The sequence below is a fragment of the Podarcis erhardii genome, assembly GCF_964252035.2.
Source record: "Podarcis erhardii genome assembly, chromosome: 2".
Classification (NCBI taxonomy): domain Eukaryota; kingdom Metazoa; phylum Chordata; class Lepidosauria; order Squamata; family Lacertidae; genus Podarcis; species Podarcis erhardii.
In genome coordinates this window covers 13,650,281-13,663,379 of record NC_138498.1, presented here as the reverse complement: position 1 = coordinate 13,663,379, position 13,099 = coordinate 13,650,281, and the positions used below count along the sequence as shown (strand labels likewise).

General features: G+C 45.3%; 1 protein-coding gene across 1 annotated transcript in view; it reads left to right on the top strand.

The window, feature by feature from the left end:
• Nucleotides 1-13,099, top strand: part of VDR (vitamin D receptor) — an 85,992-nt gene continuing 72,893 nt past the window's right edge. The window contains exon 1 of the mRNA XM_081848992.1: nt 1-46. The gene's annotated coding sequence lies outside the window, so the exon portion shown is untranslated. The remainder of the gene's footprint in view (nt 47-13,099) is intronic.

The following is a 13,099-nucleotide window of genomic DNA, read 5'->3' as shown; positions in this document are numbered from 1 at the left end:
CGCGCGAGTGAGTGAGTGAGTGGCAGAGCCGGGACAGGGAGCGAAGGTACGGAGCGAGCGGGCTTTGGTGGGGACCGTGGCAGGCGGGCGGGCGGGCGAGGAGGGGCCCCACCGTGAGGGGGCAAAGCGCCCGAGGCTGAAAGGAGGGAAGGAAGGAAGGAAGTTGGGGACTGTGACTGTGTGTGTGAAGAAAAGTGAATATGAGTAAGGGGGGGGGGGGAGAGAAAGTTTGGTGACGCGGGGTGGGGGGGCTGGGAGAGGGGGAGGGGAGGGTTTTATCTCTCCCCGTATGAATTATTTTCTTTTAAACGATGTACAAATCACTTTTCTTAACGACCATTCATCTGCATTTATAAAGTATCCGAACTGGTACACTAACCTGTTCCAAATGCGGTTACAGATAGGTAGCCGTGTTGGTCTGCCATAGTCAAAACAAAATAAAAAAATTCCTTCCAGTAGCATGCACACGAAAGCTCAGACCAAGAACTAACTTAGTTGGTCTTTAAGGTGCTACTGGAAGGAATTTTTTTATTTTGTTCTGTTCCAAATGGTTCACACTTAATATCGAGCTCTGCTAGGGTACTATGTGAGGTAAAACTGAAGGAAAATATAATTATCCCCCCCAAAACAACAACAACAACAACAACTGCTGTGTGTTTCTGAAGCTACGGAGGTTGTCTCCTCTCCCCTGTCCTTCTGAATGGCTTTTTCTTGGTTTGTGGAGCCTATCCCTACTACGCCTTATAAGCCAAACACCTAAAAATACAAAGTTCTAAACTTAGGTACTGTGGGATGTACCGTAATTCCAAATAAATAGAACAGGAACCTGGAACACAGTAAACTGAACTGAGACGCTTTGGCACGTGTATTCCTGGATGTACTTTGTGTGTGTAGGTGCATGGAGGATGTGGTGGGTGCATACGTCAGTTTAGAGTTTTGCAAGTGTGTTTTACCTCTGCTTGTTTTGTGATCAGCTGCTATAAAGCATGGTTAGATCCCGTCCACACCATTCCTTTAAAGCAGTCTTATACCACTTTAGCATACTTTCCCTGGAGAAACCCAGCCAGATGAGCAGGGTATAAATAATTTATTGTTATTATTGTTATTATCATAATCATCCCCGAAACATGCTGAGAACTGTAGTTTGTTAAAGCTGCTTAGAGTTGTAGCTTTGTGTGTAGAGTTGTCTACTCCTCACAACTTTCATCATCCTTAACAAACTACAGTTCCCAGTTCTTTGGGTGAAGCCATGACTGCCGAAAGCGGTATAATACTGCTTTATATGTATGGTGTGGATGTGGCCTATGACTATAGATTTAATTACGGTATCCACAGTTGGCTCTGAACTTCCTGGTGGATAGGCAGTGCCACTCTGACTTTGCTCTGTGGCCAGTCATAGTTATGGGAGGGGGTATGAAATGCTGTGCTAAGAGGAGGCGTTCTTTGCTATTCAACTTGTTTCCTTTCTCCTTCAAAGAATCTAAGCTTATGTGTGGACAAGCCAGCATCCATTGCTGACACCTGCTCTGCCGAACCCATTGAAAAAGCCAGTCTGGTGTTCTGAACTACAGTGGTGCCTCGCAAGACGAAATTAATCCGTTCCGTGAGTCTCTTCATCTAGTGGTTTTTTCGTCTTGCGAAGCAAGCCCATTGACAGCTTAGCGGATTAGCGCTATTAGTGGCTTAGCGGCTTTTAGCGGCTGAGCGGATCAGCTGATAAGCAGCTTAGCGGCTTAGAAAAAGGGGGGGAGGGGGAAAAACCCGCAGGAACTCGCAAGACATTTTCGTCTTGCAAAGCAAGCCCATAGGGAAATTCGTTTTGCAAAGCTCCTCCAAAACGGAAAACCCTTTCGTCTAGCGGGTTTTCCGTCTTGCGAGGCGTTCGGCTTGTGGGGCACCACTGTATGTTGGTCAGCTGGGTCTAGCTGCCATGTTAATTTCCCACAATGCTCCTGATGTAGCATCCAGGGCTACATTAAAATGGCAGTTAGGCACAGCCAGAGGCATACCTAGACTCCCTTGTGTTTTTGGAAGGAGTTGTACATTTGGCCCATGCCAACGACCGGATTTCTCTGCCAAGGCACCCAGCGGAGGCTGCATGCCTCACCTGGCTGTGCAGAGGAATTGCCTAGGGAGCTTGCAGATGGGTGGATGGGCTGCTAGCCACTCCGTGCCAGACTAGAGTGATGCAATTTTTGCACCCCCTTGGCGGTGGCCAACCTGACAAGCTCCTAGGGACGACCCTGGATGCAGTTGCTGCTGCACACTGTTGCCTAGCGCTATCAGGTTAAGCTGAGGGGGCAGGCACTGATGGAGCACAGGACTCTTCTGATGTCACTTTGCTATATAGCTATGAGAACTGATCTAGATTTAACTTCAGATGTCCCCTACGATGGGGTTCTTGAATAAATATCCTCTGGATCCAGACTGCACTTCCATTTTACTAAATGTTGCAAAGTCTTCCAGTTCTTCCTTGAATGTGGCATTGTCCTAATTTATTACCTACTGTCTCTGTTCTACAGTAACAATTCTCTCTCTTTTAAAGAGCACTGAGGCCTTATTTATGAGACCCAGAGTAATGCAATAGGGGAGGTATTTATCTGACATATCAGACAGTGAACACAGGCCAAGGATCTGTCTGTGATCACTTGTGATGATCATGTCTTCCTGAACACTCTGGTGCTGTAATGTGTAAACAAGACTTTTTAGAGCTTTCCTCCATAGAAGTGTGATTACTTGGAGGACAGAATTGAATTAAACTAGAGATGACTTGTATAATAAGTACACATGGGCAAAGAATTCCTGCATTGCAGGGAGTTGGACTAGATAACCCTCCTGGTCCCTTCCAATTCTACAATTCCATGATTCTATGACTCTATGGTTACCCTGGCTTGGCTTTCCCCACCTTTTAAAAACAGTTGTTTGAGACCCGGTTTGCTGAATAAATATTTGTACATGAACTAAACAGAAGTTTAGAGATGGCTACTTGAGATACCATTTTGTGTACAGTCTAGCCTAAGTGCTACAACAGCATCAAATCTCTAATCCTACCTACCCTGGCTCTGTGCCAGCATCACTGACAGTAGAGAACTCTAAATGTTTGCGTAGCACATGCTGTTCAGGTTAGTGTCTGAACCCATTGACCCCATGTTAGCAGTTCCATACAAACAAATCTGATTTGGGGATTTAGGCAGTGCTTAATTTTGAAAATGAAGTTGCTTTTTTTAAACACACACACACACACACACACTTCCTCAAAATTTCAGATGTATGGAACATTTGTTCCTCTGTATATTTATTATTATTTCCTCATGTTTATATCCTACCCTTCATGGAGCTCATCTCATTCCTGGATGGGGGTGCCCTCTTTATTTGCAGAGCTAGGTTCAGCTTAGAAAAAGCGACCAGCCTGAGGTCACCCAGTGAACTTCGCAGCTCAAGCTAGGATTTTCAGTCCCCAAATCAAGTATATGCTAATGTCACTGTCTTCTTTATCATGGTTTCATCTTCATGGTTGAGCCTTGGCAAGTCTAGTTAAGTCTTGGATTTAGGTTGCTTGCCACTGCAAAAAAATGCAGTAAGAGAACAATGCTTTTTTAATACTTTAAAAGTCCATTCCCTGATTTCTTCCTGCTCGCTAATCACTCCTTGCTTAGTTCAGATCTGTGCTGTTTAATTTTCCTACTTAGTTTGAGCCAAGACTTGACTATATCTACACTGTACAGTGGTGCCCCGCAAGACGGAAAACCCGCTAGACGAAAGGGTTTTCCGTTTTGGAGTTGCTTCGCAAAACGAATTTCCCTATGGGCTTGCTTCACAAGACAAAATGTCTTGCGAGTTTTTCTGGCTTTTTTTCCCTCCCCCCCCCTTTTTCTAAGCCGCTAAGCCGCTTATCAGCTGATCCGCTAAGCCGCTAAAAGCCGCTAATCCGCTAAGCCGTCAATGGGCTTGCTTCGCAAGACGAAAAAACCGCTAGACGAAGAGAATCGCGGAACGGATTCTTTTCGTCTTGCGAGGCACCACTGTAGTTAGGGTGGATCGCAGCCTTGTGTACCATTCTGGCAGGAGTGGCATGGGAGAATCATATCACTCAAGGTAATACAGTCGTACCTTGGATCCCAAACACCTTGCGAGTCGAACGTTTTGGCTCACGAATGCCGCAAACCTAGAAGTGAGTGTTCCAGTTTGTGAATGTTCTTTGGAACCCGAATGGCCAATGCGACTTCTGTGGCTTCCGATTGGCCGCAGGAGCTTCCTGCAGCCAATCGGAAGCTGCGCCTTGGTTTCCAAACATTTTGGAAGTCGAACGGACTTCCAGAACTGATTCCGTTCGACTTCCGCGGTACCACTGTATATAAATAGAGCCTCTTGCAGCATCTTCATAAAGGAATCTGGACTTCTGCACTCCATTTTTTGTCCAGCCCTGTGTTTCCCAAACACCCGTTTGCCAGGTAATGGAACTGCAGAAACTGTTGACATAGGGGAGGCAGGAGGCTGTGTAACAGTTTACTATTTGCCCATTCCCTCCCATGATTGCTACAGCCAAGTACTTTCCCCTCAAGTCAAATTTTTGGTTTGAGCCTCTTTAAAGGGAACAGTGGATGTGAAAGAGTAGGCCCACTCTTTTAATTCTTTTGCTATATTTCATTTTCCTGTGGAGTACTTGATTTATATATTTGTACAAAACATATTTTCATCATGTGCTTGCTGTACTTCTCATTCTGTGGGTTGTCTAAATAATAAAAGTTCTGAAAACTAGCTTAGCCTAGTGAGAGCCGCTTCGTTGTTCCACTATTAACTTGTTTGGTGGCCTTGGAAGGTTTCATTGCTTCTGCTTAAACTTTCCTCATAGAGTTTTCAGGAAGATGAATAACTAATTATTTTACATACATTAGAAGTAGTGGGCACTTCAGTAAAAAGAAAATTAATCCCAGCTTTTAAATTTTATGTAGTTTCTATACTTAGATAGAAAACCAACTATTATTAATGTATTGGCCACAGTCTAGCAGACTTTCTCCCCCATGCTTTTCAACATCTACATGCAGCCGCTGGGAGAGATCATCATGGGGTTTGGGCTGGGTGTTCATCAGTATGCGGATGATACCCAGCTCTACCTCTCTTTCAAATTGGAACCAGTGAAGGCGGTGAAGGTCCTGTGTGAGTGTCTGGAGGCGGTTGGGGGATGGATGGCGGCTAACAGATTGAGGTTGAATCCTGACAAGACGGAAGTACTGTTTTTGGGGGACAGCAGATGGGCGGGTGCGGAGGACTCCCTGGTCCTGAATGGGGTAACTGTGCCCCTGAAGGACCAGGTGCGCAGCCTGGGAGTCATTTTGGACTCACAGCTGTCCATGGAGGCGCAGGTCAAATCTGTGTCCAGGGCGGCTGTCTACCAGCTCCACCTGGTATGCAGGCTGAGACCCTACCTGCCTGCAGACTGTATTGCCAGAGTGGTGCATGCTCTAGTTATCTCCCGCTTGGACTACTGCAATGCGCTGTATGTGGGGCTACCTTTGAAGGTGACCCGGAAACTGCAATTAATCCAGAATGGCCTCGGTCCTGTATACCTGAAGGAGCGTCTCCACCCCCATCGTTCAGCCCGGACACTGAGATCCAGCGCCAAGGGCCTTCTGGCGGTTCCCTCATTGCAAGAAGTGAGGTTACAGGGAACCAGACAGAGGGCCTTCTCGGTAGTGGCGCCCGCCCTGTGGAACGCCCTCCCTTCAGATGTGAAGGAAATAAGCAGCTATCTTCTCTTTAAAAGACATCTGAAGGCAGCCCTGTTTAGGGAAGTTTTTAATATTTAATGCTGTATTGTTTTTAACACTTGATTGGAAGCCGCCCAGAGTGGCTGGCGAAACTCGGCCAGATTGGCGGGGTATAAATAAATTATTATTATTATTATTATTACATGCAAAGACTTGCACATCCACAGCAGGTCTAACTTTTCCCAATAGCAACCTTTCCCAAGACACATTACATGCTGCTCTCAACAGGGGAGAGTCCAGTTGTGCCTGGGTCCAGCTTGGGAACTTCTCACAGACTTCTAGTTGGCCACTGTGGAAACAGGAGGTGGCACTAGATGGACCACTGGCCTGATCCGGCAGTCCCTTCTTATGTTCTTAACTCTTCCCTCCTATGTTTAAAAATAAAGGTGGGGAGGCTATTGCTTGTAGAAGCAAGGCACATGCCATGCTTTATCCCTGGTTCTGGTCATATTGCTTCTAGGCTGGGCAGTTCTCCCTTACTCTATGCCAGTGTTCTGATAATTTTACCCTGAAAATATTTTGACAGGTTTCATACATTCATATGTGTCAGAGTCACCCGTGGTCCCAGCTCACAAGAGACCAAAGTCCACTCCAGCTTATGTACAAAAGCTTTTATTGAAGAACATTAGTAGCTTTACATCCGAGGTCCGTGACTCTACGTCTGTTACGCTTAGACCGCTGAAGTCCCCTCTGAGTCACTCCCGCCTCGACACCAGTTTAAGAGGCTTGTACTGGTCCACCTCTTTCTCTCTTTCCTTTTCCGCAGGGTCTTTCTGCCCCCCTGTGTTCTCTCCCTTCGGGACTCTCCAGAGGCTGAATCCTCTGCCGCCTCCTCCCCCCTCCTTCGGGCTTTGGGACCAGGCTCCTCCCCAGGACTCTCTTCATTTCCGCGCGCCTCCCATTTTGAACTTGGCGCGCGTACGTTGCCCCTGACCTTCCCTTCGACAGTTACACTGCCCTCGATACTACTTTCCTCCCCTTCCGGCAGGACGTTTTGCCCTGATCTCCTTCCCCTCTCTGCTTCCTGTTCTGCTCCTTCTGACACACTGGTCACTCCTCCCCCCTCACTCCGTTCCAGCGGAGCAGCCGGTCTCGCTCTCCAACTCCCACTGGGGGTTCCCCCTTCGTTCCCCTGCTCCTGACTGCTTCCCCCTCTAGCTCCCCTTGGCTTGACCAGAGGGGCTCCCTTTTGGGAGTCCTCCGATTCACTGGACGGACTCATGGACAATCTTGGGTCATTGTCATCCTCTTCCTCGTCACCCTGGAATCCTTCCCCCTCGCTCTCTGTCTCCTCCCTCATCTGCGCCTCTCTCCCTGAACCCCTGACAATATGCTTTATGAATGTTGGTTTGCTTCATTGGTTAAGAACATGAGCTCTTAGCTAGATGTCTGTAGTACTAATGTCATCTTAGTCCTGCTGCTGTTTTTCAATGTGTATGGAGACTTGTATAACGTTGACAGTAAGTGCACTGTGGAAGCAAGCAGACCACAATAAGCACATACCGTATACAGCCTTCTTCCCTGGGTCAAGAGAAACCTGTTCTGCCTCTAGCAGAAACTAGATTTGCACAGCATCAATTGGCCAGCTCTGGTGTTATTTACAAAGTCACATTTCCCCCCTCCCTTCTCGGAGCAGGGATTTGAGGGCCGTTGTGTCAATCGCAATGAAGCTGTTTAAAAGGGCTTTTTTAGGCAGTGGCGTAGCATGGGTTGTCAGCACCCGGGGCAAGGCAAGTAATTTGCGCCCCCTAACCCGTGGATTTGCGCCCCCTAACCCTAACCCCCAGATGTTGCGGCCGGTGCAGCCGGCCCCCCCTGCACCCCCACGCTACGCCACTGTTTTTAGGTAAAAAACATAAAATACTGAACAAAAATTAAAACAGATAAACATAAAAGGTATTTGAAAACAAAGCAGACAGTTTTTCTGAAGCATGGGGCAGAGGATGGAGAACAGTGTTGGATCCAGAAGCTTTTATATGTGTTTTTACAGGGGTGGAAGGTCAGAGCTGGCATTGCAGCAGAAAGCCCACACCCATTCCTGTTTCAAGGCATCTGTAAATATTATGGAGACAACCTAATATCCTTACAGTGTTGTAAGGATCAAAGATTGCTGTATGTGGAGCATAGTGAGAAGAGTGTTATTTAAATAATAAGTATTATCAGATTTCTCCAGTTGGGAGTTGGGTGCTGTCATAAAGTCATATCTGAAAGAATAATAGCATTTATATAGCATTTTAGGGTGTTCAAGGTGCTTAGTGAACTTTTTGTAATTTTACAAAAATACCTGTGAGGTATTATTGCATAACACAGGCGGGGTAGGGGCCTGAGGCTGAGAGAAGAACTTGCCTAAACCCTTTGTAAGGGTAGCCAGCATCGTGCCCTCCAGATGTTGTTGGACTCCCCTCCCCATCAGTCTCAGCCAGTGTAGCCAGTGGTCAAGAATTATGGGAGTTGTAGTCTACCAACACCTGCCTGAAGGGCGCCATGCTGGCTACTCCACCCTAGTGAGTTCATGGCGAAAAAAGATTCAAAATAGGGATTTTCTGATTCGTAACCTAGTCTATGATGTACCGGCTCTGAAATACACACAATTCCCGTAGCTCAAGATACCCTACAGGATTTTAAAAGGTTTTAGTCCTTGTAACAGGCAGGCATGGTGAGTTTTCTTTCCTCTTTTAAAGCAGGGTGGAGTAGGTATGAGCCTTAGGTGCCAAGTAATGGGCAGAGGAGATAGATGGCAGTTGACTATGTGTCCTTTCATGCTGCTGCCTGGGATGTGTGTATAAAGGGCAAGGCATCTCTGTGGTTTGTTTGGTATGTCTCTGGTGAAATGAGAGGGTGGAGTTTCTGTCGAAGATTTTGTGAGCAGAGAGTACCCTGCTTATTATGGGTAAGGAAAGCAGCATCCTTTGCCTTCTCTCTGGATTCCCTTTCTCATCTTTCTAGGCTGTATCAGAGATCCTATAGAATGAAGCCCAAATTTCAGAGAAATGAGTTTTTTTGGATAGAGATGTTCCCAGGGTTTGCTTTGTTCTGTGGCGTTCCTCCCACGCTATATATCGACTAGTGACTCATCTTCCTTTACAGGATCGGTTGCAACAGCAACTTGTTCGGGGAAATAAAAACAAAAAACCACTTCATTTTCTACTGAAAGAGACTTGTTTTAGCATTCATCTTTATTTTGGAGTGTCTTCAAAATTGTGGGAAATTTGCCACCCACAGAACAGACAGGGTTGCCACTAAAATTCAGTGTGTATGTCAGCTTGGCCTCTGGTCTTAAATTTCAGGGCTAAAGTTTCAGGACAGTTTCGGGCACTTAAAATTATATGTTGGCACCTCGGAATCTTGACACTTTTTACTAGCTGTGTATAGGCCTGTCTCTTCGGAATGTGAAATAGAGTAAACAAGGACAGCAAGAAATATAATGCATTCTGGTTTGGAAAGAAAAAACAACAACAACCCACCAAACCTGCTTCTACATTTTAGCTGCTCCCCCCGTCCTACCCCCAGTTTTCTGCAAACTGATGGAATTATTGCTATCTGCCAGTTAAAGTTACAGAACTTTAATGGAAAGAATTCGAGCATTATTTCTCATTTGAGGGTGGCCATTGTGTTTTAACTGGGTGGAGATCAAGAGCTGGAGGCTCCAGCTGCTTAACCAGAGGCAAGAGAAATTTATGGAAAGGATGGCAGCTATTATCGTGACTTGCTGGAAGTCCACTTCGGAGATGGACCCCTCTCCCTGTGGCCGTCCTGTAAGGTAGACTAGAGCAATATGATCTTCATCCATGTTGAAATTTTCAATTTTTCCCCTGGCTATAAAACAGGGGAAGCACCTGCAGCTTCTGAAGGTCCTGGAGCAGCAGAAGGTCCTCTGCATCCACCTGGCATCCATGGACATTCTGCTGCATAAGGCTGTTTAATGTATTCCTGGGTCACTGTCCTTTCTCTGCATCAGGGATGGGGATCTTATGCCTCTCCAGATGCTGTGGACTCTATAACTCCCACCATCCCCATCACCTTTCTTGACATTAGCCATGCTAACTGGGTCTGATAGGAGTTGGGAGTCTGACAGCAACCTGGAAGGCCACAGGTTCCCCATTCCTGCAGTTTTATGTATCCATTTGTGGCTCATAAAATGTGATGGGGGTCTGTGCGAATTGTCCAAGCCCATTTCTAATCCATGTATGACTTGGCTCTCAGTATCAGTGTAATTCAGCGCTTTGTTTCTGTCTAAAACCCCTGGAAAGCCGCCACTGTGGAACAAGGTAGATTATATTAGATTAGGTGGACTATTGGTCTGAGTCTGTGCAAGGCAGTGTTTATATGCTCGTATTGGTAACTCAATACAGTTGTACCTCAGGTTAAGTACTTAATTCGTTCCGGAGGTCTGTACTTAACCTGAAACTGTTCTTAACCTGAAGCACCACTTTAGCTGCTGCTGCTGCTGCACCGTCGGAGCACGATTTCTGTTCTCATCCTGAAGCAAAGTGCTTAACCTGAAGCACTATTTCTGCGTTAACAGAGTCTGTAACCTGAAGCGTATGTAACCTGAAGCGTATGTAACCCGAGGTACCACTGTACTGTGGAATTTGAGTCATTGTCATTCTATTGTGTTTTATTGTGGGTTGGGGAAAAAACATTTTGATTATCAATATTTTCCTATTTCAGGTGTACTTATTAAAATGTCAATGAGCAGGATATTATCAGCAGGCTTGGGAACTGTCTGTCCTTGTAAGAATGGAGAGAGGAATTATTTGTCTGAAATATAAATGGTGCGATAAAGAGAGAACAAAAGTCCAACCAGATAAGACAGGGCAAAGACTGTTGTAGGTTTTTTAAAAAATCTACTTTGATGCATAATTCTAACCTAGAGTTGCTTTATGACATACAGTGACAGAGAATAGAAGCTGGACAAGCCTGGCTTGGGAATTCAGCATCTCTGGATGTTTTGAGTCAATTTGAGAATACTGGCCAGGTTCTCAGTTGAAAATACGTACCTGATAGTTGGGAAACCATGTCTTTTGCTATAATACAAGCTGTGCCATGTTCATTTTGAGCTTGAAATTTGTGTGTATTGATCATTATGATATATGTAGCTTAACCAGAGTTAACATTTACTAACCCTGGAGTATTAGTTATGGTCAGACAAAAAAATCATAAATTATTTGACCTGAGAAACAGCAACGGTGCTGTTCCTTGTTAAAAATAAATAAATCCATTAATGATTTCCATGTACAGAAAGTTTTCTGCTTATACAGTGGTTGATATCTGGAAGGCTTCCAGAGCTAAATAAAAATATGGTAAAAGGTTAGTCCCCCATTTCAGTAGCAAAAAACAGAAAAAGTTTTCAAGAAGTGAGAAATAGACACACACACACACCACATTACTGATCTTTCTCTGTTTTGTATGCAGATTTATATATTTCTGTGTTGTTCATGTTCTCTATAATGAGAAAGGACCAATTGCAGGGGTGGGGAACCTCCAGCCCATAGGCCAGTGTTGGTTTACCAGGTGGTCCAATTTGGCCTGTGAGGCCATTTCCCCAAACTTCAACTGGCTGGTGTTATCTGATGGGTGGGGATGGGAGATTTCATGTTGCCTGGTGTTTCTTTGCCAGCCGCATTAAATGTGCATTAAATGTCATGATGACACCAGATGCTTAGCAGGTGGATGACTGTGCCCATCTGTCTAAGTTGACCTGTAGGGTAAGGGAAGAGAAAATCTGGCATGCTGGGCCAAAAATATGCCCCACTCTTGCCCTGTTGCAAGAAGGCAGCATTGTTTTTATGGCATCTGTCAACTGGGTGAGGTGATCTGTTTGCCTGGATTGCTGTCTGGAGAATACAGTGGTCCCTGATAATACAAAAGCTGGTCATCCTTGGTTCTGAACTTATGGTCTTGTCTCATAAAGATAATTTAAGATTTAATCCATCAAGTAATGTGTTTTGAGAAGTTCCACTTTCTCTGATTGTGGTTTTTGGTGTCCTGGTTTTATAACCACATAGGATAGTAAGTGATAGAAAAAGTAGCTGAAATGATTAATACCATAGGTGTTGTGTTGGCTGAGTTTTTAGATGTGTGATGTTTGACTAAAGTGGCTGTCTCTCGGGGATAAGATCAAAGGAGGGAACTATCCAAAGAAACTGGAGGGCTTCACACAAGGAAGAGCTCGTGTTTTTGAGCTTTCCATACTTGTTTTCTTTGACTTGCATATGAACTCAAATTTAACACTTTTTGAGCGACTGTAAACCCATTGACTTAATACATGATTATAAGAGTTCATGACTTCAGTTGTTTATTTGCAGTGTTGTTCAAACCAGTAGCATACTGCCTGTTTCAGCAAACACTGGAACTTGTTGATATCACAAATGAGCACAGGCAGGTAGGAGAGGGGCTAGATGCAAATGCTTTGCATGCAGATGGTCCCAGGTGGTTCCAGGTTCAACCCCCATAAATTCCAGTTTAAAATACATCAGGTAGCAGGTGCTGGGAAAGACTCCATGCCTGAGGTCCCGGAGAGCCTGGTGTCCATCAGAATAGTCGAAAACCCCTCTGACCTGGTATAAGCAGTTTCTTAGGTTCCTATCTACAAAACATTCAAATTTAACCAGTGCTTAAACTCATCATGCAGTGTACATTCCTTGACCTTCTTTGAACAAGTTCTGAATCTAGAACTAAAACAACAGCAAAAGAAACCACTGCTGTCATTCTCTGCTCTTAGATAGGCTTTCATTAGGATGTGTCTGAATTTACTGTGATGTTGCTGCTGTTTTTAAAGCCAGTTTGCACTCTGCTTTTCTTTGAATTTTAGTGCAGCTTTGGTGTTGCCTGCTTGATATCAGTTGTCAAGCTGTCATAGGGAATTCTCAAGCTCCTTATTAGCTTAGGAGAGGGGTGGGAAACCTGTGGCCTTCCAAATGTTGTTGTTGGACACTAACAGTAATATCAGCCCCAGCCAGCATTGGCTCCAACCAGCATAGCCTATGGTCCGGGATGTTGGGAGTTGCATTCCAGCAACATCTGGAGCGCCACAGGTTCCCCAAACCCGGCTTAGAAGTCCCATAAGATAGAAGATATGGGGACCATTGCTCTAATCCAGTGAGGGTGATGAACATCCAGGAGTGCAGTTTTTATCCTTGGCTTCCTTCTCTTTGCCAGATTGCTATCCATCACCTGAGGCTGGGTGCTCAGTGCCCGTTGTTGGGTTGCGACTCTGTATACAGTGGCTATCAGGATTCCTTTGTCACTCTGTAAGCCATTGCACTTAAGATGAAAGCATGAATGGATACCTTGCTTTTAAGCGAGTGCCCTGAAGGTAAAAGGGCTGG